Source organism: Lissotriton vulgaris, unplaced genomic scaffold (assembly GCF_964263255.1).
Source record: "Lissotriton vulgaris unplaced genomic scaffold, aLisVul1.2 SCAFFOLD_627, whole genome shotgun sequence".
Taxonomy (NCBI): domain Eukaryota; kingdom Metazoa; phylum Chordata; class Amphibia; order Caudata; family Salamandridae; genus Lissotriton; species Lissotriton vulgaris.
This window is the reverse complement of record NW_028244603.1, coordinates 40,455-63,514: the sequence shown is the minus strand read 5'-3', so window position 1 is coordinate 63,514 and position 23,060 is coordinate 40,455. Positions and strand designations below refer to the sequence as shown.

General features: G+C 45.1%; 1 protein-coding gene across 1 annotated transcript in view; it reads left to right on the top strand.

Annotated features, from left to right (window-relative positions):
• Window positions 1-23,060, top strand: part of LOC147667190 (uncharacterized) — an 87,202-nt gene that overhangs the window by 38,545 nt on the left and 25,597 nt on the right. Inside the window, exon 2 of the mRNA XM_086948862.1 lies at window positions 19,790-19,876. The gene's annotated coding sequence lies outside the window, so the exon portion shown is untranslated. The remainder of the gene's footprint in view (window positions 1-19,789; window positions 19,877-23,060) is intronic.

Genomic DNA, 23,060 nt, shown 5'->3' with positions numbered 1-23,060 from the left:
GGCATGTCCTAGTAGTGAATTACACCTAAATTCGTATTTCACTATTGTAAGGCTACCTGCTTCCCTTAGGCCAGAATGGGCTGCTGGAATTATTACACTCTATGATCCCAGCAGGCTCAGGGAGCATGGTAGAGAGTCATGTTTAGTATGCCTGAACTCAGAATAATAAAATATTTCTTTTAGTAAAGTTTATTTTAATATCCTGTGTTTGCAGATGCTACTTTTAGAAAGTTAGCATTTGCTTGCCTAACCATTTCAGCCCGCCTCTGCTGGTATGTGTATTTGACTGTCTGGGTTGTGTGAGTGACAGGGCTGGGGGATGACAGGTGGTGAATGCGAAGATTACACCTTAGTGGGAGGTAGGAGTGGCTCTTGACTCTGAATCTAGCTGTGCTCTGCCACCACAATGCTGGCTCCACCCTCCTGGGGAGCGACTGATGACTCAGCCGACACCTGGCCCAGGAAGGGCGAAGCCCCATCAACAAGGTACTTCTGGCTGCCCCTGTCCACACAATGCTGGCTCCACCTCCTGTGGAGCGTCTGATGTGCCTGCCCCTCACACTGAAAGCAGAAGCGGGATTGCACCCAACAAAGTACTCAGAGACTGAAAGTGGCTATGCAAAGGCCCCCCTGGCCTGCAAGAACAAAAGAAACTGGGTATAAAAGTAGGAGCCCTGCTCCTTGTAAATTAGATCCTGTTTGTGCTACAGAAGAAACTCTGCCCGAAGAGAAGGACCTGGAAGGACAAGGAGGAGTGCTGTCTCGGGCATGTGTCTGGTGCCTTGCTGCAGAAGGAGAGGAAAGAAAAGACTACAAGAAGACTTTTGCTTTGTGAAACTTTGTGCCAAACTTTGCTGAGAGATCTCCAAGGGCTTGCCTGTGAACTTGCCCCCTGACCAGCGCCCCAGGAACAGTGGGCGCTACCGCCTGACAGAGGAACCACTGCGAGACGCTGTCTCCCCTCTGCCAGCCTCTCCAGGAAAAGCGGAGCGCCCTGTGACCATCGCGCTCTTCAGCAACGCTCTGGGAGCTGCCCTCTCTCTAAACAAAGTGACTGCCGCCTGCCTGGCCCAGAAGCATCGTAAAGATCCACCCAGCTATCCGAGCACAGTGACTGACCCCGAGCTGCAGCTCGCAACGTGAAGAGAAGGGGCGCCCGGTGCCTGCTTGCCCCCTTCGTGTCTTGTGCCCCTGAACACGCCGCCGCTGTCCGAGAAACAGCTGTTGCGTGGGGTGCCTGAACGTCGCCTGGATCAATAGAGGCCTGCGCCGAGGAGCGCTGTCCCCTGAGTGCGCCCTCCTGATCAGGAAACCCCGAGACGCTGGCCCCGTGCAAACCGGCCTGCACAGCAACGTCGACCCACGAGCCAGAACCGAGCCGCCGCTCGCTCCAAGCACCGGACGGAAGACAACGCGACGCGGACTGCCGCATTGACCTGCGCCTCACCCAATCTCCCACAAGGTACTGTGTTCTTTGTCCTCCTGGTGCGAGCGTCCTGCGACCTGAGCTCGCACCGCGCTGCCTGTTCCTCAACGCGAGCCGCCTCTGAAACCGAGGCTCGCACTGCTCCTGATCCTCGAGGACCCCGCGGGAAGCGTGAGCTTTGGCCGGCCGGGCCCGATCTCCTCTCTGAAGCGAGCGGAGACAGCGGAACGCGCATTGAGGCGCTACGAGACACTGAACCTTGTTGAACCTGGACAGAAGGCCCAAAAGATTGCTTAATTGCTAGAAAGAACTGTGGCAACCTAATTGAAAGTACACTGGAACCGTTTTGCATTGAACCAAGACTGTATTTACAAGCCTGCTTGAAATTTATATAAAGAATATATATTTTTACAAATACAGTTTGGTGTCATTGTGTGGTGGGTTGGTTGTGATGGTGTAATATTGCAAATGTTTAACCCTATGTGCCCCAGAGATTAGCCTGAGACTGCTTAAGCCACACTACCTAGAGGGTAAGCAGAGGTTGTCTTGAAGGTAACCCTCAGCCCTGACGAGGAAGAGAGAGTCCCTGCTTGTCGCCAGTGCCGCACTGCGCCAACGAGAGACTCCCCCTTCCTACAATCCTCCCTAATATTTTGCAATAAAACTTTTACAAACATCTTCTTACAACCGGCCTTGCACCATTTCCCCAAGGAATCCCACCCACAGGACTGCAGTAAATCGAGACCTTTTGTTTGCCTCTTTCATCCTAATTGTGGAGATAACCGCGCTGCTACACTACCTTGATCTTGAAGGTATTTTGTCTCTGGGATTTGCTGAAACTTTCAGTGATAGGACAACTGGGCACAGATGAATGCCAGAAGCCAATGTTGGCAGCAGTTTTACATGGATCTGGAGCTCATGAGGCAGAGAAAGATATTGGATCCACAGGAAGAGAAATGGCACTTGATGGCGAAACGTTTTTTGCAGGACCTTTTAGATGCAGAACTAAATATGTAAAGAAAGCAGCCCTCCTGCAAACCGATAACATCTCAGATGTTTCAAAACTGTGTATGTGTCCTAATCTGTGATGCTTGTTGCTTGCCTTAGTATAAATGATCTGTGAGACGCCATGCCTTCTTACATTCACGTTCACAACATATCAGTGCATTGCCTCATTTAAAGTAGGGCATCCAAACCAAGAAACTCAAGATAGCCACCAGAAGCAGGGCAGAGAGGTGAATGAAGGGGGGGGGGCAGGGCAGTGAGACAATAAGACAATATAGCAAACATTTCGAGATAAGCTTCCGCATTGGCAGTTACAACAGAAAGAAGAAATCTTTCACTTCAGGCAGCGTAACATGAACTCTAGCAATGAACAACCCTCCCGCATTCAAGCAGCCTTTACATGCGCAGATTCACTACTTGCCGCATTTCCATCTCTGCAGCCGCCCGGCCCCCTCTGAATCACTCTGAATCACTGCACATTTTTTTTATTCTGGCAGCAGAATCTGAATATCGCGATTCATCCATGTAGCGCCCAGAGGCACGTCCCTAATGGTAGAAAGCGCCTGTTATCCAAATGTGATTCAAACACTCCTAGGACCAGAGAGTGATACCTCCGTGGCACGCCACAACTTTTCTAACACACAAGCAACCAGCTACTGCGTCCTCAATTACTCTATTTCAAAAGTCAAAAAATTACTTTATTCTGGTTCAATTAGGAAAAACCATAAAAGTACATACATATAAGCCAGTTACGTTCATGACATTTGATACAATTTTTTTTTTTAAAAAGACGACTCAGTCCAAATAAAATAGCTTAAAATACAAATTTGATACTAAAAACTAGACAATATATAAATCAGAGCAAAGTTGAAAGTGCATCGATCTTCTATTATAAATTGCACCTGTGGGGAATACAAAATTAAAAAAATGTAGCGATATTTAACCGCAAGCATTCTATTTCATTTGACTAGAGATAGTTTTTGCAATCGCGCCAGACTCATGTTTCCCAAAATGTTGATACTAAAAACACACACAAAAAAAATTCCAACCGAGGTTAGAAAGCAAATGGAAGGGGATGATGGACGGAGTGTTGAACATTGCAAGCACTCACCCCCAGTCAACTGATCTGGGTTAATCCATCATCGTTCTTTAGCTCACTCCGCCACCCCAGTTCAGACATGGCCATATGCAAATCAGTCTGACCCTGTGCCTCATGGGAACAGTCCAGCCCGAACTGCCAAGCCATGTCTTCCCTGGACCGGAAACATGGATCCTAGGACCGGTTTCGGGTTCATAACCCTCATCAGCCAGGATAGCTTGACTCCAGTGGCATGGAGAGCACGGGACCCACGTCTGAGCATACCCTTTCCACATAGGGCGAACAAAACAAACAGTGGCAGCCCTCTTCATTCATTTGTTGGTTGTTGTGTCACTCACATTTTTCTTCCACTTCCTAAAGTCTACAGCAGGGGGCTATGGGTCAACCCCCTTCATTCACTGACTAACTTTAAATTGTGATTGATGACGTTTTTCAGCCAGCTCACATGTGCACAGCCGCCTGAAAAGGAATTTGTGCATGTGCCATTAATAGGTCTTCCAATGCACCACGTGTTGTGTCTACACGTGCTTTACAGGGGTTGTGGGGTCGATAAAGCGCTCCGTGGCCTACCGGGTGCACTCAGCGCTAAATAATACTGAAGACCATGTAACCAAACCGCCACAATCCACCCCAGTCCGGGACTACAACGAGATAGCGCCTACTCAAGCTCTCACCGGCAGGGGGCGTCCTTCCACCACCCACAGGGGAGAAGCACATAAACCCAGACCACCCGGAGGGACCACAACAACCACATGACCTACTCATCAGTCTGAACTCCAAGCATCCCTCGGGAAGAACCACCACAGAGACCGCCCCCACCCAAGGCCAGGCCACCTGTCGGGGGCGCCACTAAAAGAACCAGACCGCCCACCGGAAGAGCCACCTCAGAAGCCAGCACCACCGAATGCCACCGGATTCCCTGCAGGGGGCGCCCCACAAATTCCCCCAGGCCTTCCCGTGCACAGCCTCCTTGCACTCTGAGGCGCACAGGCCTCCCCCTGCTTTGAGGCGCATAGGTGATTCCCAAAGATTGATTTGGTAGCAAGCTTCCTAGCAGCCAAGATGATGTCTGCAACTTCCTTGGGATGGGGAAAGGACACTGTCTGGCACCATTCAGTCTCACTTGTACTGCCGCAGTGTTTGGGGCTCAGGGTGCGGAACCAGACCACCTTACTGCAAGAACAAGATCACACTGTATGGTAAAGGGAGCAAAGTATTGAATGCCAGCTGATCAGCATACCAGATCCTCATTGGCTGATTAGGATCAGCCGTGCTCCATCTTTGTACAAAACTTTCAATGGAAGCAGTCAGTGGCTACTTGTACAGCCGACCCCGACCAGATGAACCTAAATGCATCCCCAAGAATCCATTCAGTGAGAAATGTATAGCGCAAAACGGAGGACATTCCCTGTTCTAGGTTGAGGTGAATGAGTCTGTGGAAATCCCAACATGGAGATCACCACCACGGTCACTTCAGGGTGAAGATTCAACTTGTCTCCAGCGAGAGAAGAGCCCCTGCTTTCACATTGAGGGAACCTGAAGAGTAAGCTGGTTCCCCATCGTTGCACCCCTGCCAGAGGTGAATCATCTCCCAACACAGGGTCAATTACAGCAATCTTCTCAGTCGATTTATATTAGATGCTGTTGGAGCGGTCTGATAGAATCGGATTGTTGCATCCGAGATGGAGGCAAGAAATGCTTTTAGAACAGCATGGACAGCCAACAACTGCAGCACAAAGAACACCCATTTGGGCATCCGAGGCCAATAAAGCAGCATTTGTGATTACATTAGCCTGTTTTTGACAAGGGCTACAGGAAATGGTTGAAGGAGTCTATTCATTAGTGCAGATCTGATTGGAGGATGATCTACACTGAAGTGAAGAAGCAATGCTTTGGCAGTCATGTGGCACGAACTGGATGTACGAGGCACATCAGATATAAGACATGCAGAATCAAGATCCTTTCTCAGTCAAAAAAAAATCTATTGAGTATCCACAATCTTTTGAGGAAAAGTCATCATACTGGTCATTCAGACACTTATGTTCTCCAGTATTGGATCTTTCATAGATTAAACCTGCCTGAAACATTCTCCGTCAAAGTGGGGGTGCTATAGATTGGGAAGTTGTTGACAGGGACTTTGTGAAGAAACTTGAGTCTGAAGAAGCAGTAGCTTTGATTTGTGAAGTCTCTGATTGTGATTTGGGTGCATTTTCAAAAGCACAATGGGTGCAGGAGATGAAATCTGATTCTATTTTGAAAGCAGGTCTTTCTTTAATTAAGAATGGAGCACCACGAGAAAATATGGTGTCTATTGGAGTTAGACCATATTGGAAACTCTTGGATGAATTATCAGTGTGCAATCATGATGTCATTATAAGAGGTGATAGGTTTGTACCGCCGAGTGGTCTTCGTGTTCATATTTTTAAACTTGCCCATGAAGGTCATCTTGGCCAATGGATGACTATTAAGAGGATCAAACAGGAGTTTTGGTGGCCAGGTATGGAGGATCAGATTATAAAAAGTGTTGAAAGTTGTGTCTTGTGTAAAGAAAGTGAGAAGAGACTTAAAGTTGGCGCTCAAAAGTGTGTTGATCATATTACTGATCCAGGCAAGGCTTGGCATACTATTTGCTTAGATTTCATCGGTCCACTTGCTGAATTTTCTGGTGATATGCGGTTTGCAGTAGTCATTGTTGATGTTCATTCGAGGTGGTTGGTTGTTAAGTTTCTGAATAACATTACTACTAAATCCACTATTGATGTACTGGAAAAATTGTTCCTTGATGAGGGTGTTCCTCATATTTTGTTGACGGATAATGGTACGCAGTTGACTTCTGGTGAAATGCGTTGTTTTCTTGAAAAGTGTGGCTTTAAACATTCTTGTACTTCTTTATACAATCTCATGGGTAATGGTATGGCGGAGAGGGTCAATAGATTGGTGAAAGGGACATTACAGTTAGCTTTGATAAATCGTCTTCCATCGAGACATTTGATTGATGAAATGTTGTGGGCATATCGTTCTATTGAACATAGTGTTACTCACCTTGTACCTTTTCAAGTCATGAGGGGGCGGTTACCCGGTTCTAGGTTAGTTCCAGCATGGCTTAAAGATTGGGTTTTATCTGGAGGGGAGTCTCCTGAAGCTTTTTCTGATTCCAAATTTAGGATTGGAGATTGGGTAAAGGTGAAGAGTGGAAGGGTTAAGGGTGGTCTCTCTGAATTTTCTGATCCTCAGCGAATCATTAATGTTCGAAAACATTTTGTGGTGCTTGAAGGTGGGCAGAAGTGGAATTTAAGGAGGGTTGCCCTTTATCAAAGGAGGTGTTCTGTGGTCAGACAGGCTAATGACAATGAAGGATGTTCTGGTGCTCTGTTCATTCCTGATCATCATCTTAATGTTGAAACAGAGAAGATGGGTCAGTTGGTTGATGAACAGAATGGTTCTGATGAATATAACCCTATTCCTGATTTTGCTACAAGTTCAAGATCTAGCTTGGACACTTCTGTTTATGTAGCTCCCAGAATCCGCAGACCTCCTGTTTACTTGCAAGACTATGTAACTGTATAATTTCCTTAAATGATTTTATGTTATTTTGATAATGTTGTTTCTTTGTTTTAGCTAGTTTTTCTCTATTCATTTCTTTCTGTCTTTCTTTTCTTTTTCTTTTTAAAGAGGAAGGATGTGTTGTGATGTTATATTTAAATAAAGCTTCATCTTACCTTGTGACCTCATGTTAGAATTACCTTACCTGTACATTCCTTAGAATGTGAGGCAGACGACACTCGATTGGTGGCAGTTGCTACTTGACCGTCGAAGCTGTCGGATGCAGGTTACCTCTGAAATAAACTTCATTCATAATTCAACTCACAGAGTGTCTGGAACTTCTTCAAATGGGCCTTAACACTCACCTTAAGTCCAGAAGATTTGTCCCATTAGTCGCTGTTGAGTGCCCAAATGCAATATATGTTTTTCCTACATAGGTTAACATCACACCGAAGTGTTTCAATTTCGATTTAAAGTAACACAATCACCCGACGCTGAAAAACACACCTCTGCATCCAGACGCCGCAGTACCCCCCGAGGTGACCTATTAGTGCTGCCTTGGACCTTGCTCTCTACTCACCTTAAATCCTGGGGAAAGATTCCATAAGTCATTTTTTACATAACCTGATGCAACATATGTTTTCTCCAACGCTTAGCATTACCTCAAAAGACTTTAATCACAATTTAAAGTGTCAAAAACCTGTTTTCTTCAAACATGCTGTTTAAAAAAATACTTACCTGATTTTGATGAACTTGGGGCCTAAGGTTATATGTAAATGCGTGTTATTTTTATAAATTGGTGTGGATCTCCCTATTGAGTCGTGTGATCATTTATTGATTATTGTGTGTATTTGCAGATGTCTAATACTCCTCTCTGATAAGCCTAAGGATGCTCGACCACACTATCCCCTAGAAGAACACCGTGGGATTGATAGAGCAAGCCCTAGTCCACTCGTAAGGGAATACCTGAACTCTTTGTACAGTATACCTCTTTTTGATATACTATATGGAGAGCCAGCTTCCTACACCGCCCACAACTTACACATTCCTTTTTTTAAAACTCTAGAAAAAAGAAATTGTCAACAAGGAAAAATATGGTAGCAAATTTGTTCTGCTTAGTTGGTTGCAAAGTCTGTATTTTAAAATATCTTGTGTGTTTAAGGCACATGCTGCAGAGATCTTTGTGTGCCCAGTAAATCTCAGGGAATAATAATATTGGTAAGATAACTCTGGAGGTTAACGCATTTGCTGTAGAGATCTGTCTTTTGTCTAGTACCAGTAGCAGGGAGCGTTATTATATCTCCTGCAAAGCACATCATGTGACGCACACACAACAGATTTTTATTTCATGTAGATCGGACAGGACCTGGCCACGCGCAACTCGCAAAAGGCGATCGGAGCGGGCCGCGCGCGTGAGAGCGCGCACACTGTGGCATCTCCTGTCTCCTGGGAAGCTCTAACACACACACAGCCACACCTCCTCCTGCACGCATGCGCACACACAGAGACACACACACACGAGCGCACATACACGCACGCACACATACAGACAATCTCCCCTGGCGTCGCACACATACACATACACACTCTCGCACACACACACAAGCGCACCGAGACCCCACCCCCCGGGCCCACTAACGGACTTCTTCAGCCTTGGCGGGGCTCTGGGAGCCCCGCGTCACCACCGCTCCTCTGGCCAGGCACTCCGTGGGCGCGGGCTTCAAAAGACGGATGTCCCGCCCCACAATAGGTTTCGTTTTCTCTGATGTGGAAGTTCCCCCCCATGATAGGTTTCGAATGCTGAAAGGCTGTTAATATGCAGATGGTGCAGAGGTGAAGGGGCTGATTGTTTCCGGTAAGGCTCTCCCATATCTAGAGTTAAAATTCATCTTAAATTCACTGGCAATTGTGGAACTTAAAATGAAGTATGGCATGCGGGAACACGTGTGTAGGCTGTGAAAGTACACAAAAAGCAAAGAACTTCACAGGGTACGGTAGGTGTGTTGTGTTAAAGAGAATTATATTTCATTTGAGTTTATGGGCAACCCATTGCAGCTGGAGGTCGTCTCCCCGGATATACTTTGTCTTATACCGTAGAGTGCAGGTGCCGTAGGTGCAATGTGGAACTGCCGAAATACAATCAAAACAAGGTTTTCATTCATTATGTGGGATCTCCCACTCTTCAATCTCACTGTTACTTTTGGAGTCGATTGGAGTCGAAGCTGCCTCAAACTTTTCATCACTCACTTTTGTCAAACTTTTGATGGTTCGATTTTCTTCAGCAAGTTTACCAAGCACCCGCTGCACTTGAATCTTTAGAGTAGTGAGTGCAGAGTAGTGAGTGTGCAGAGTAGTGAGTGTGCAGAGTGAGTGTGCAGAGTGAGTGTGCAGAGTAGTGAGTGCAGAGTAGTGAGTGCAGAGTAGTGAGTGCAGAGTAGTGAGTGCAACGTAGTGAGTAGTGAGTGCAAAGTAGTGAGTAGTGAGTGCAGAGTAGTGAGTAGTGAGTGCAGAGTAGTGAGTGCAGAGTAGTGAGTAGTGAGTGCAGAGTAGTGAGTGCAGAGTAGTGAGTGCAAAGTAGTGAATAGTGAGTGCAGAGTAGTGAGTGCAGAGTAGTGAGTAGTAAGTGCAGAGTAGTGAGTGCAGAGTAGTGAGTAGTGAGTGCAGAGTAGTGAGTGCAAAGTAGTGAGTAGTGAGTGCAAAGTAGTGAGTAGTGAGTGCAGAGTAGTGAGTGCAAAGTAGTGAGTAGTGAGTGCAGAGTAGTGAGTGCAGAGTAGTGAGTGCAGAGTAGTGAGTGCAGAGTAGTGAGTGTGCAGAGTAGTGAGAGTGCAGAGTAGTGAGTGCAAAGTAGTGAGTGCAGAGTAGTGAGTGCAGAGTAGTGAGTGCAGAGTAATGAGTGCAGAGTAATGAGTGCAGAGTAGTGAGTGCAGAATAGTGAGTGCAGAGTAGTGAGTGCAGAGTAGTGAGTAGTGAGTGCAGAGTAGTGAGTAGAGAGTAGTGAATAGGGAGTGCAGAGTAGTGAATATGGAGTGCAGAGTAGTGAATAGTGAGTGCAGAGTAGTGAGTAGTGAGTGCAGAGTAGTGAGTAGTGAGTGCAGAGTAGTGAGTAGTGAGTGCAGAGTAGTGAATAGTGAGTGCAGAGTAGTGAGTAGTGAGTGCAGAGTAGTGAGTAGTGAGTGCAGAGTAGTGAATAGTGAGTGCAGAGTAGTGAATAGTGAGTGCAGAGTAGTGAATAGTGAGTGGAGAGTAGTGAGTGCAGAGTAGTGAATAGTGAGTGCAGAGTAGTGAATAGTGAGTGCAGAGTAGTGAGTAGTGAGTGCAGAGTAGTGAATAGTGAGTGCAGAGTAGTGAGTAGTGAGTGCAGAGTAGTGAGTGCACATCATCAGAGCTGTTAGAATAATAACTGCATCAGCCCTGTGCGTGAGGTGCATCATCCACAATGCTCAGGTCACCCAAATTCCTGCACTCTCTACCACACTGCTTTCAAGAACAGCATACTCTTGCACACACTCTCACTGCTCACCAATTCAAAGTTTGCTAAACATTTTATGCAACGCATTGTCATACACAATGCCAATAACTCAAACTTTAATGCTGCGAGCCCTATTGCATTGTAAATGCTTGTTGAGGTCAGCACTGTCAGAATTGGCTCCAGTGCTGCCTGCGGCTTTAACTCTTCATCAGTATAAACTGATGAAAGCCGCGTAGAAAGAAAGCTGTGTCTGGCTGTGGTCAAACCCAAATGTACTTCATATCCTGCATGTAAAGTGTTTTGGGATCAATGAGCAGGATAAAAATAGACTTTGAAGAACAACCTTCCAAACTCAAAAGGCTCTGACTCAATGTGGTGGAAGAGCTCCAGCTGAAGGCTGCATGGAGCCACACCTTTTCCGCCGCTGGGCCAAAACCTGTTGAAAGACCTCTGCCATCACAGGCGTCAACTACATACAAACTGAAGATAATGAAAAAAATTTTGCATCACAAAGCAAATCACAGTTCTCTATAAAGTGAGGGAGGCTACTGGATTTTGTGAACGGAGTCAGTCAATAATATTGAAGGCCAGCCGTACTGCGGTCATATTCACCAGTCGCGAGGCATTGTTGACCGGTGTGTTGTACAAGGAAAGGGCTCTTGCTCTGGTACTGCTGGGTTACGTAAGACTCTGCTCTGTGACTGGGTCGCTGTGTGAAAGCCTTGGCTACGAGGTCTTCATTCTTCATAGATTGAAGCACTAGATTTTTGTCAACATTTTCAGAGGGTATTTTAGGCAGCGCCCCGGGAGTACAGTCTTGGTTATTTTCAAGTTAGTCACTGATTTTCGGTGTTTTCATTACAACTTCCGGTGTTTTGAGTGCACTAGGGTGCAGGCATCATCTGCATGAAGCCAGAATATCGTCTTGAGAGGCTGCCTATCTCCAGGGGCTGGGAAGCCACCAGAAGTTCAAGAACTTTCGGATTCCAAGTGCCCCATTCAGGGAAGGAGTAATGGGAAGCTGCGGATTTGCTTGCTGTCCTCTTGAAATTTGGAATTCTTCCCCACTTGCCATTAGCAAGAATGACCTATTGTTTTTCAGAAGTAATTTACTAAATGTGCTCATGAAAACGTTTTTGCCACATTTTGATTGGTTGCGATTCTTTTCAGTACAGTAGACTTATGTTAATTGTTTGTAATGTTGTGGCTGTATATTTTCATTGTATTAATTTGTGCATTGGTTTTATGCCCCATGGGCCTTGTTGGTGCTAGTTTGTAAAGCCCACATCCTTAGCAACAATACAGATGACTACACACATGTTCATTTAACTTTTGTTATATAAATCTAGTGACCTCAGTATGTGTTTACAACTTTAACAACTGTACAAGGACAAATGTGTGCCAAGCATGTAGCAGTGACAGCATCGAGGCGCTGTAGTTGGTGGATGGATGAATTGTAAATTGTGTGTATGTTACTAAGTGGATGAAAAGCAAGTTCCAAGGTAATACAGAAAAATGGGATCACTGATAAATCAATAACTAACAGATCAATAGCAGAAGATACAACAGCCAATAAGAATTGCTATGGCTGCCTACATTCGGGAACAAATATAAAATACCAATGAGCCAGTCGGAGAATTCATTCATGACAATTTTGGGCACAAAAGGCAAGAAGACCTTATGATCATCAACAAAAAAGAATACAGTGGGTTACTATTATTTTTTATCAACAAGATTGGCAGTATCTTTGAGCTTCGTGCCAAAAACTCAAAGAGCATTGGATTTCTTCTGTGGGAAATCCACTGGTAATCTCCTAAAAGTAAAAAACTTCGTCACATGACTGTTTCAGAAGTCCAATCCCAGAAATACCTTCTTACTTGTTACACGCTGGCAGAATATCATCAATGCGTCTCTGAAACAAGATGAATTCTCAAAAACAACTGAAAGCTAACTGGTAACCGCAATATTGCAGAACCCACATGCTGGCCAGAAGTACTAGCTAAACACAGGCACGTAATCAACTTAACCTGGTAAGGGTTGAGACATGCTTGGCCTTACAATTGAACCAATACTAAACTGCTGTGGCTCAAGCGGGAACCAGAATTCTGATTTCAGAGAAAGTTACAGCACAGGGACAGTGATGCTGAAGGTACAAGGTGATACTACAGTGTCCTGGATGGAGGAAAGCCCTGCCTGTTAGATCTGTTGGCAGCGGTCGACACAGTGGATCGTGGAACACTACTGAATGTCGTGCATCACAGAAAGTATTTGGTAAAGGTCTATAGTCAAGTGAAAACACTAAAATAATATACCACAAAAAATATAGTTACCAATATATACTACCAGATGAACTCACCACTCACCAAATTGTAAGCGTTATTTTATATATATTTATTTTATCCTGAAAATTTATGTTTTCATTTTTTTGATTTTTTGGAAAATATTCATTGTATACAAATATATCTTTTACATGGAATTACTTATAGTACATAGACAATTAAAACCATTGTGAGACAAACATATGACACAACAAGTGATTTATGCAATATGGCAAGGTAGGTCACAACGCGCGTTTCGGCTGGCTAGCCTTCTTCAGGTGGCCATATATTGCACTAAATTGGGTTGCAAGAAAAACTATACGTCCTTTTGGGCTTAGGTATGGAAATGATATCTTAGAGGATGGTGTTCCGTCCGCGCAACGTTACATGTTTATATAGAGTGACAGTTTCCTTGAGGGTATTTCTTTTTTTTTAAATTTAAGGCTGAGTAGCGGGCTTTATGATAGTCCCGTTTTGTCACATATAAGCTGGGTTGGATATTCAAAGCAGTTATGAAGGACAGGATCAGCTGTGTCATATGTTTTAGTGTTTTCACTTGACTATAGACCTTTACCAAATAGTTTAGTTTCCCTATGTATAGCAAGTGTATCATTTTTATATATAGGGGTCCCCTCCTTTCCAAAGTGCATCACAGAAAGGCCTTAGCAGTGATGTCCTCAGCAGGTTTGCATCCTTACTCAACAATTGGAGACACCTACTAAAAATAGCAAGCACATATCAGAGCTAAAATAAGTGTTTCATGTGTGCCACAGTTAACTGTCTTGTTGCTTGCATTAATCAGGCTATAAATGGAAGCACTGTCAGCACCTCACCAGCAGAGGTGTCCGGATGCATCAACATGGTGACGTACCAATCCAAAACCATCTCCCTCCTTGATTGTAAAGATGACTAGAAAAATGCATGAGTGAAACCTTTCTAATGCTAGTGCCAGGCATAACAATGATGTCTCTAAGCACCCTCTTCAGAAAACGTTTTGGACCTGCAGAAGATGAGGGGGATTGGAACTGCTGTCTGTGATCCAAGAATAACCCTGAAGTACTGGACTTGCTCCCCCTTGTACCCAAGAATGAAAGTGGACTACAAGGGCCAGTTGGCTGACCTCCTGCGCAGCTACAGGAAGACAACAAGCTGCAAGAGGCCTTTTCCTGGAACTACCCAGCTGACCAGTGATATCTGGGCCAGGACTAGCCCATACTAGATCCTGCTGTTGTTCTCTGCCTTGACACCATGCAAGTCTCTAAGTGCCTCCTCTGAAGTCCTTCAGGATTTAGAAGTGTGCTCTTGTGGTGGGTTAGGACTTGAAAGACAAAGTCAGAAGCTAAAATCTTTTTCTGGGCTGAACCTAGTTCCTGTCTCCTACTGTGCTCCTTCACGCGCAGCCTGAAATCGAGCTTAGGATCTGGTCTACCGTGACCATTAGTGCATTGTGTTGCCAATTTACAAAATTCTCCAGTTTCTCTATTCAGTATTTGTCCTTCTGCTTATTAAAATTTTGCTCTATTTTTTCAATTTGGTTCGGGATTTTTGTTTTTGCATTTTGACTTTATTACTGTTTTGGTACTGTAAAAATGCTTTACAAGTTGCCCTAAGTTAAGCTTCTTTGCTCTGTGCTAGGATTATGAGGGTGGGGGTTAGATTCTGGTTAAAGTAGTGAATTTGAGGAGTTCATCATGACAAGGTGTGATTATTCCTTGCGGTGGGTCGTAACACACTCCTGCCAGTGAACCAATTTCTTATATTATGCATAAGTTCAAAAGCACAGTGAAGAGGCTATGCACACCGGGAGGGACAAATAGAAGAAGAGAAAGGAAAGCCATCAAATCATAAACAAGAAAGCCAACCAGTAGTGAGCAGAAGTTACACTTTTTTGTGGGGTCTACAAGAGGTCTTTTGACAACAGACGGCTAAAAGGTATCAGTAGGTGAGACCTAAAACACAGTCTTACATCCCCTGGCACCACCCTCTCCATTATATCCCTACTCAATTTCTCCATCGTGGGGACTCTATTTGACAGCCAGTAACTCCATATGCAGCACCCTGCTCTGGAAACACAAGGTTGTTGGTTAATCCATTGGTTGGTGTTGCTTAATGGGGCTAGTCCTGTGCTTTCAAGGAAAGCATGCCAAGCATTGACTCCAGATTCTTTGTGTAGTTTGCAGTAGTTACTAGTAGGGAGGCGTGATCAGGGCCCTGCTCAGTCAATGCGATGTCAGCGTTGATCTCAGGATAGCAGGCTCCTAGGCTATCACCCTCTCGTTCAAAATATCCCATACGTTTTCCTTCTCTATCAGTAGGTAGGAAAGTTGGGAATTTATGGAAAATCTCTGGACTGCCAGGGCCTGGCGGCGCTCTACAGTTCTTAGCTCGGGTGGGGGCACCACAAGAGGTCTGGTGGGCTCTGGACAGGGGCTGTGGGCTCAGGTCTTCCTCTGTAGCTGGCCCTTCTGGCTCAAGTTTCACGGGCACTAGATGGAGAAGATCATTACGAAGCAGTAGCCAGGGTCCTTTTGAGGAGCGATCATTTTGAATGCAAGGTTTAAAATGATTGTATATGCTGACTTGATGCCTGTGCGATGTAGACCCAGGGAGTTCTGGAGCCCACTGCAGACTTACTGGCTGTCCAAGGGCACGCAACAGGCAGACTCGGAAAGTGATAGCCAGGGTGGCGTGGTGTGAGTGTAGCCCTCCCTGATGGATGCGTGCTGATGCTATGGAGAGGTGTGCTTGATTACGCTGAGCACTGCCTGCACCGGAGTGCCATGAGAGGTGATCGCCGGGTGCTGATTTCTGACGCTTGGGGGGCTCCAAGATGCTATTATCTTCTGTACCTCTAACACTATTTGCATTACTAGAATTGTCACTGACTGATGTGAGTTATTGATGTCTACTGATACCGTACACTATAATGCACTGGGACCCTATTCGCTGTGTTACTCCCCCTTTTGTACCTTGGCCCTGCTGTACATTGTATGTTGCATCGTATGTTAGGCCGTACCTGAGACTCTAATGTGTCATGCCCGCTGTGAAGTGTGATCTCATCTATTTTAATTTATTAAATTGTGCCTCGTATTCAAGTGACCAATCTGTATGTGCAATGCAGTATGGGTTTGTTCTAATAAAGGTTTAAAAAAAAAAGGTTTAAAATGATTGCAGCGGTTTGTCCAAACGTGTGTCAATGCGGGTTATGCCATTTAAAATAATCCTTACTTGGAGTAAACAAAGGAACAGTTATTGGTTATTAATGCACGTGCGGATAGTTATTGACACTTATTTTAATATTAACCTGTTTGACATCTCGGACTAGGAGAGACCATATTAACACCGGCCGGCAGCATTATTGAGTTTTCCTGCCCAGTCCGAGCTGCCTAAATCTTTTAATCTGTATTTCTTGATGACTCTCCCCTGCCCTGGGTCGCCAGCTGCTCTTTATTGCTTGTTTAGCCTCGATATGTACAGCAAATACCCATTTAAGACAGCTGCTATATCTCCAAGTGTAAACAGCTAGCAGTCAGATATTTCCTACGTAGCAACTACATGACCAGTTCAGGAGGCCAAACCCTAGGTATGGTTAATATCGGAGTATGAGTATATTTAAAGGTATGAATGAAACAGCATTTATAAAGCACACAGCTACTCCGTAGAGTGACCCGGAGCTGTCGGGAATCTCCCCACTAATACCTAGGGAACACTTAATTGCAGAATAGCCAGGGTTTTTTGTTGCTTCCTGAAATAGGAACATTCCGCTGTGGCTCTAAGAGCCAGAGGGAGTTGGTTCTAAGCTTGGGCCCCCAGGAACACAAAGGATTTGCCTCAGATTCTGACCTGGCAGACCCTGGGAATGATAGCCAGATGACCACCACAGAGTTCTGGAAGGGGTGTAGAGCAATATTATTTTCCTGATGTAACTGGCTCCGTTGCCATGTAGGGCTTTAGGTACCATGACCAGTGTCTTAAATTTGATCCTCTTTTGTTACTGGCAGCCAGTGTAGAGCCCTGAGATGTTGGGACATATGGGTTCGGGGAGCCAGATTAAGCATTTGTCTCGCCGCTGCATTTTGAACCACTTGCAGGCAGTTCAGAATGTAGTCCGGCAGATCCTAGTATAGGACATTTCCATAATTAAGTCTTGAGGTGATTAGGGCCTGGATCACTATTTTCCTTATGTCAGATGGCAAAAGGGGTAGAAATGTCCTCAGGGTTTGTAGCAGCCTAAAACAAGTGCCTACTACTGCTTGAATTTGGGGTTTCATGGATAAAGACATTAAAAAGTGTTGGGCTCAAAGCTGAGCCCTGTGGGACCCCCACCGTCAGATTATGGATGGCGGAAGTGCACAGAGGAATCCACACTTCCTGGCTTCTATTATCCAGAAATGAAGTTAGGCGCTTTAGAGCCATACTACCAATTCTAATGCTCTGTAGCCTCTTTAGTAGTCTGTCAGGGGGACAATATCGAAGACTGATGACAGATCCAACATAAACAAGACAGCCCTTCCTCAGTAATTCACCTTCTCTTTAATTTGCTCAGTAACCTCCAGCAGTACTGTTTCTGTGCTGCAGCTAGTTCTGAAACCAGACTGACTGGAATGCAGCAGTTTGTTATTTTCAAGGTAGTCTGAGATGATGGAATTGGCATGTTTTTTCCAGCACTGTAGAAAAGGCAGGAAGGAGAGATTTTGGTCAGTAGTTGGCTAGAATTAGCTGTTGTTTGGTGTGGTAAGTCCTTTTCCATGATAAGAATGCCTCCAATCCAAAAGAAACCTAAGAGAAGAGGGACTACACAGCCCCTTATCCAAATGCACAGCTCTGTGCCGCTGAACTCGCGTGCACATAATATTCACACTCCTTAGTCCATTATAAATTTTTCATCCTTTTTCATCCATATCTTGACTCTTATCTATGACATATTTTATACTTTGTTTTGATTTGCCAATCGGGAAAGATAAAGTGCCAATTTTCAATCTTTAACATTCAAACTGTGCCATTCCAGGCCTTCATGAAGAAATGCGATAAATACAAGAAGTCCATCACAAGTGCTCATTTATTATGTAGTTAAAATACCCAATGCATTTCGGGCCTCCATGTGCCCTTCTTCGGGGGTCACTACAAATAAATAAAAATACAAACAATTAATCACATTCTGTATCTAAAATGTTACGTGTTGCAACGTTCTTGTAATCATGTGTTAAGCTCACAATTATTATGACTTATCTCCCTAATGTGCTGCGTTCCTATGTTTACCCTTTTTACACCTTAATCATCATGTCCTTAATCATAAATGTGCGGGGTGTGAGACCAAATGTTCTCCATAAAAATTCTCCTGTTAGTAATACCAGTGCTTTTATCTCCCTTCTAACGTAAACACGCTCAGAGACCCTCCTGTGCCCCTCTATTTGCAACAGCGATGCCTTCATTAATGAAACCCTTTTCGCGCTGCTTCGTGCCAAAGCTTTAACTGTTCAACGTGAGCAAAGCTTCACTCTTAACAACATGCTGCAAGTTATGCCATCGATTTTTACTGTTGTGTATTATTCAGATTGCTGAGTAAGCAAGTGCTCTTTCCTCCTAACACTTACCGATTAAAACAAACTACTAACGTCTCCCGTCCTCATCCTGATTGCTCGAGCCGGTGTCGCAAATCATTTCCCGCCCGCGCTATTTCAAATCTTCCACCCCCTTCCCTCCCAATTCTCCCATGGTCCTAACGCCTGCCATTTCATCGAGACCATTTCCTATGGGTAAACCACATTTACCAGAGTGCATCATTTTTGTAAAAGAAGCAAAACATCGAACAAGAACCCGATTGGCAAATCAAAACAAAGTATCAAATATGTCATAGATAAGAGTCAAGATATGGATGAAAAAGGATGAAAAATTTATAATGGACTAAGGAGTGTGAATATTATGTGCACGCGAGTTCAGCGGCACAGAGCTGTGCATTTGGATAAGGGGCTGTGTAGTCCCTCTTCTCTTAGGTTTCTTAACTGATGGCAGTAGGGCATGCCTATAAATCGCATTTGCACGCAATTCAAAACAAAGGATGGATTAACCTGATGAATTAAAAAATGTTCGTGAAAACTGGTGTGCATCCCCCACTATGATGAATTGTCCAATCCAAAAGAACCAGTTGGTGGCCTGGAGAGCTATCAATTAATTTTAAAAGAAAGACATACTTTTTAATGGATGCCTTTATCATCTATGGGCAGCTTAAAAACTAACGTATTTAAAGTAATACCTAACACAATGTTCAACAAACTGGACCATTATACAGGACACAGTAACCTAGCAGGTATCCTGGGGAATAATTTATTTTCGAAATGCCGTTATGTTGATCTTTATAAAATGTTTTATTTGACCCATCGCAAGTTGTATTTAGTCTTTTTCGTTGTTTAGTTTGCAGCCAAAAACCATTCTGATTTTATTTCATTTAGTTGTACAGTTATGTAGGGCTGGCACAACTGTTCTTGCTCTGTTACCGGAACCGCGCTTGAATTGCGTTTCTGCAATGACAGAACATTTTAAATATACCTGAAGTTTCAACTGTGGCTTGTTTACAGCTCAGTGAGAAAAGCTTGAATGGGACATGGGGTCGGTGTTAAATACGACCTTGTTTACTATTTCATTAACCTGTTGCTCATTTTTTAAAACATGAGGATTGATAATGACACTTAAATGATAAAAATGTCACGCACAGCAACTTGAAACCCTGGCAGTTGGAGTAGTGTTCACCGCTGGATCTTGAAAGCGCATGCGTGCAATCACACGCATGAGCACTAAACGGCCAGTGAGTGGGGAGCTTAAAAATACACGCAGCCAAGACATGGGGTTTCCACGCATGCACATAAATTTGCGCATGCGTGGAAACGCGGGGGGGGGGGGTGTGAAGACAGATGGGGTGGGTCTATTGATAGTACACCGGAGCAGGAGGAGCTGTTTGAATGAATTGTGAACCCCCCGCCCCCACCCGGCCCTGACACCTCCTCGAGACCCTGCAGATGGTGAGTAAAGACACATCATACCAAAGATGTCATAAATTTTCATAAACGCAGAGGCATCCGGTTTATTGGCTGAAGGATGGGGCCCTCTGCTGAGATTGTGACCCCCTCCCCCAAGATGGGGCCCTCTGCTGAGGATGTGACCACTAGGATGGGGCCCTCTGGAGAGGATGTGAGCCCCCAGGATGGGGCCCTCTGCTGAGGATGTGAGACCCCAGGATGGGGCCCTCTGGGGAGGATGTGACCCCCAGGATCGGGCCCTCTGGGGAGGATGTGACCCCCAGGATGGGGCCCTCTGGGGAGCATGTGGCCTCCCCTGGATGAGGCCCTCTGGGGAGGATGTGACTCCCCAGGATGGGGCCCTCTGGTGAGCATGTGACCCCCCCCCCCCAGCAGGATGGGGCCCTCTGGTGATGTGACCACTAGGATAGGGCACTCTGCTGAGGATGTAACCCTCCCCCCCCAGGATGGGGCCCTCTGACGAGTGTGTGACCCCCCCAGGATGCGGCCCTCTGTGGAGGATGTGACCCCCCAGGATGGGGCCCTCTGGGGAGGATGTGACCTCCCCGGGATGGGGCCCTCTGGTGAGCATGTGACCCCCCCCAGCAGGATGGGGCCCTCTGGTGATGTGACCACTAGGATGGGGCACTCTGCTGAGGATGTAACCCCCCCCCTCCCCCCCCCAGGATGGGGCCCTCTGTGGAGGATGTGACCCCCCAGGATGGGGCCCTCTGGGGAGGATGTGACCTCCCCGGGATGGGGCCCTGAAGGGCTCAGCCCAAACGAAGGAGAGAATGAGACACATCATGTCACGGGGTAGCAATGATATGTTTTTAGTTGTTCAGGACCCCCTTATTTCTATAAAACAATATTAAATGTGCTGTGCATCATCGTCTCCTTTTTTAATAGCTCCGAAGAAATCAATGTGGCAAAACCAAAGCAGAAGGTAAAGAAGGGGGGGCAAACCTGCTGGAACCTCAAAAGGAGAGGCTCTTGTAACCGATAGTCAACAAGGGTCAGATAATGTTGACACATTATTTAAAAAATGACACTCAAATTTAGACTCCATTAAACGCCGTGTCATGTCTGAGATAAAACTGGTCCAAAAAGATGTAACTTTTTTAGCGGATTTGGTGGCGGGCTTCTTTGCCTCCAAAAATATGAGTATATCCACCATAGCCGAAGACCCCCTAATTAGGCCAAAGGAGGTTGGTGGTTGTAGAATCACATCTGAAATTAAACAAGGAAAGGTTTCTACCAAACCTATACTAATGGATAGTATGCCAACAACACAAATCCGAAGGCCTGTTACTGAACATATAACACCACCTATATAACGAAATAAACTGATAAAATGGAGAAACCAAATAGGTCTATGAATGTAGGTAACAATATTGATGACCCTTTACACCTCCTTATGCAAATGAAATAAATTCAAAGGCAAATGGCCCCATCTTTCGTACGCCGATATCAAATATCCCTACTTATAATATGTATGAACTACTTGGATCTTGTAGTGTGATCTATTGACATAGGGAAAATATACAAATTGCTTCAGATAAAAATACCAGAATATATTGCCGCTACATATGCGATTGATGTTAATGTAAAGGTAAACAAGTTGGATGATTGCTTGAGTGCGCAAACACCTATTGAGACTCGATGTGACATGGTAGACCATAATTAAGGAATTGCCTTAAACTGCTCTGTAAATAAGTTCGATGGTTTTTAAAGCTCCCAAGTACCTAGTGCACACCGTCATGAACACCTGCTTGATTATATAGATAACAGCTTAGGTACCATCAAACGTGATATGGAATTTGCGGACGTACATCGTCCAACTATTCAAGCCAACAGATCCACGATTATCATGTCATGGATGTAACAGCGATTAAAAATAAGATAAATAATGGTGAATGGTGCAAATCGATAGAGGGCTGTATTGTAATTATGATTCAGGAAACATGGAACACAGAACCCTTTTTTATAAAGAGTTTTAAAGTAATCTGCTACATTGCTAACCCCTCCAGAAGAGGGAGAGCAAAGGGAGGCTTAGCAACACTAATAGCGGTTACTGCGCCCCTGATAGTAAAAGATGTTAACACCAATTCACAATATTATTAGTTGATACAACTATATTCGGAAGGGAAACAAACAATTGTGTTGATCAATTTCTACAATAATATTTTTGATCGCACTAGATCATGGGTACTCACAAACTTTCTCTCGGGGGCCAAATTTACAGTGTGGTTTGTGTCCGAGGGCTGCACCGGTGGGGGCGGGGTCAGTGGTGAAGGGGGCGGGGCTAGAGCAACAAAAAAAACAGTGACCATGAGGTTGATCACAGGTCCCTGCAGCGGACGCCTTCATCCACTGAGCCACCAGACCCGGCATACACACATCTCTCTCTCTCTCTCTCTCTCTCTCTCTCTGTTTCCCTCCCTCTTTTTCTCCCTCTCTCTCCCTCCCTTTCTCTCCCTCTCTCTCCCTCCCTTTCTCTCACTCTCTACCGCTGTCTCTCTGTCTCTGTCTCACTCACTCTGACTCTCTCACTCCCTCTAACTCCATCTCTCCCTCTGTCTCACTCCCTCTCTTCCTCTGTCTCCCTCTCTCTCCTTCCCTCTCCCTCCCTCACTCTGAGGTCTCCCTCACTCTGAGGTCTCCCTCTCTCTCCTTCCCTCTCTCTGAGGTCTCCCTCTTTCTCCTTCCCTCTCCCTCGCTCTGAGGTCTCCCTCTCTCTCCTTCCCTCCCCCTCTCTCTGAGGTCTCCTTCTCTCTGAGGTCTCCCTCTCTCTCCTTCCCTCTCCCTCCCTCTCCTTCCCTCTGTCTCCCTCCCTCAGTCTCCCTCCCTCTGTCACCTCACCCAGCCTGTGTGAGCCCGGGCTGTCACACCTTCCAGGCGCACACACACAGCCGCACCCGAGCACTTCACAGGTCTTTAAAAGACAATTGGCATGTTAATGAGGCTTTGTTTATTTATTTTATTTATTTATTTCTAAAGTTTTATATAGAGCAAACTTGATCCCGAAGGATATCAGAGCGCTATACAATTTGAGGCAATTAAATAACTTCCCACCCTATTCCCCTATAAGCCCACATCCCACTATGGAACTAAAAATGCACAATTAGAACAAAAATATGTAATAACTACTAACATTTTTACACAGATAATAAAAACAAAAACAAAT